The sequence below is a fragment of the Lygodium microphyllum genome, chromosome 1 (assembly GCF_053477565.2).
Source record: "Lygodium microphyllum isolate KBCC chromosome 1, Lygodium_microphyllum_v1.1.10, whole genome shotgun sequence".
NCBI classification, from domain to species: Eukaryota; Viridiplantae; Streptophyta; class Polypodiopsida; order Schizaeales; family Lygodiaceae; genus Lygodium; species Lygodium microphyllum.
In genome coordinates this window covers 48,763,771-48,766,226 of record NC_141135.1, presented here as the reverse complement: position 1 = coordinate 48,766,226, position 2,456 = coordinate 48,763,771, and the positions used below count along the sequence as shown (strand labels likewise).

The following is a 2,456-nucleotide window of genomic DNA, read 5'->3' as shown; positions in this document are numbered from 1 at the left end:
TGTATCGCAAAAGAAACGGGATTGGGATAAAAAGTTATACGTGGCAGTGTGGGCCTACAATACGACTTTCAAACGAGCCACTGGCCATACCCCGTTCAAGTTAGTATATGGGGAGGAGTGTGTCTTTGTAAGAAGTTGGAAATAGTTAAAATGTTGATAATATGCCATGTCACACTGACATTGGTATATAAGGAGATAAGTTGTAAATTTCCACATCTTTTTGACATATCAATACAATTACAATCTTTCTCTCCCTTCTTGCTCCAAGTTTCCATGGCTTCTTCATCTTTCCTGTCTTTCTCTCTCCAATTCTAGTCTTTCTCTCTCCTCGTCACTCTATTTCTCTCTCTTCCTGCAGTCTTTCTCTCTCCTCTGCAGTCTTTCTCTCTCTTCTTTCTCTCTCCCTAGTTCTCTCTCTGACAAGTGGTATCAGAGCTTCAGTCTTTGATCCATTATTCTCTTCCATTTTCACTCCTATTTTCCTATTTCAAAACCAATTTCAGACAAAAATGGTACAAGACAGTGACTAGTGGAGTGCTGCAGGACAACTATAGTTAGCAATGACTACATCTGGAGTTATCCAAGGTCAGATATGGCGGGTAAAGGCTTAAATGGCTGGACGTCATCAAATTTCATGCAAAAATGGAGGTACACAAGTACGGGAGCAGTAGGGGAGTTTCCAAAGCATCTCTGGACCACAAGGATTGCATGCAGAAGCATTAATGGTAGCTTTCTTGGGAGTTTACACCTTTGGACCACAAGGACTGCATGCAGAAGCATTAATGATAGCTTTTCTTGGGAGTTTACACCTCCAGACCACAAGGACTGCATGCAGAAGCATTAATGGCAGCTTTCTTGGGAGCTTACACCTCCAGACCATAAGGACTGCATGCAAGAGCATTAATGGTAGTTTGGGGAGTTTACACAACTATAGCTGGAGGTATTTTGGTGAAGAGAGAGAAAAATTGCTGTCCTGTCACATCTTCCTCCATTTCTTCACCATCTTACTAAAAGTAGCCTCCACCTTCTTGAGCCCTGGCAAGTCGGCCTGGAAGATGTGAGCCACGGCTGACGCCTCCCGTGCCAGCTGCCGAGACGGTTCACTGTCCATCAGTTCCCATGGCCAATTGGCTGCCACGTTTAGGAGTCTGGAAGTGGACGGGAACGGATCCCATGAGAAGGGGTCGAAAATGGCACCATTGCCACTCTTACGGTCGAAGAACGGGTTGAGAGCCATTCGTCCTCCGTTACAATGATCTGTGATGCTCTGATGACTCCTACTTTACTGTTAGGACAGGACAGTCGTTCTTGATAGACGCTGCAGAGAGTCGTTCTTGATAGACGCGGCAGATAGCTACTGAGTCCTGACGACGATCAATAATCTTGCGGGCCGGGTAGTCAGGGGGTAACCAGTATCTCCTCCAACTGCATGGCTCCTCACCTTCACCGTTCTACGAAGCAAGAGATGGACAACAGCATCTTCTTCCAAAGGCAACTCATTAATCCGCATTTCATCCTTCAGATCCTTACCTCTGAGAACCAGCTGCTGCTCATCTGATAATAAACCTGCTTCCTTCCTGCATAATCTTCGTTTGAGGTCCCTTACATATTTCGTTTTGTCAATTCTGAAGACATGCTCTTTGCCACTGACTGTTGTGATTGTCACTACCTGCAACTCTGACAGCTTTAGGACCAGATGCAGCACTTTGCCATTAGTGACACCATAATCTTTAATCATAGCATCCTGCCGGTAAAGCTCTCTTCCTCCAAAGATCAGTCTCTGATTCTTTACACTGAATCCCTTGCAAGCTTGAATGCGCATTTTAACTGATGCAATAGTATCGTCAATACACACTTTCAACGGCATGAGAGAAGCATTGGGTCCTGAAGTTGTGAGATAAATCTCAATGTCCTCCATCCTGACGACGATCAATAATCTTGCGGGCCGGGTAGTCAGGGGGTAACCAGTATCTCCTCCTCACTGTCATGCATGAGACGACTCCAATGCTGATGTTCTGATCTCCTCTGCTCAGCAGAAGCACTCCTCCTCCTCCTCCTCACTTTACCAGCTGACTTGGCAGGTGTTCCTGTGATAGATGAAGGCGTATAGGCGGGGCAGAAAACGTTCTGCTGATGATCTCCTCGCAGTTCCTCTTCCGTTTTCTACTGGCAAGCATCCAAGAAAAAGTTCTGCTGATGATCTCCTCGCAGTTCCTCTTCCGTTTTCTACTGGTGAAGATACAGGTAATGTGTGATCGCGAAGGCATTCAGAGGCTGCATCCAGAGCAATGACTGCACCGCAGTTAAACATTAGTTCTATTCGAAATCTTTTGGGGTCATTGAGAGCGGCTGCTGTGTTTGCGCTTGCAACGAAGGGGTCTACAGAGTGGAGTGTGGTGCTGCAGCATAAGTACCACCAAGGCCTGCCACCCCTAAGTAACACCAAAGCCTGCCAC

General features: G+C 46.3%; 1 pseudogene; it reads right to left on the bottom strand.

Annotated features, from left to right (window-relative positions):
* Window positions 1-1,354: 1,354 nt before the first annotated feature.
* On the bottom strand, window positions 1,355-1,918 carry LOC148041082 (phosphatidylinositol 4-kinase gamma 4 pseudogene; annotated as a pseudogene).
* Between the last annotated feature and the right edge of the window lie 538 nt (window positions 1,919-2,456).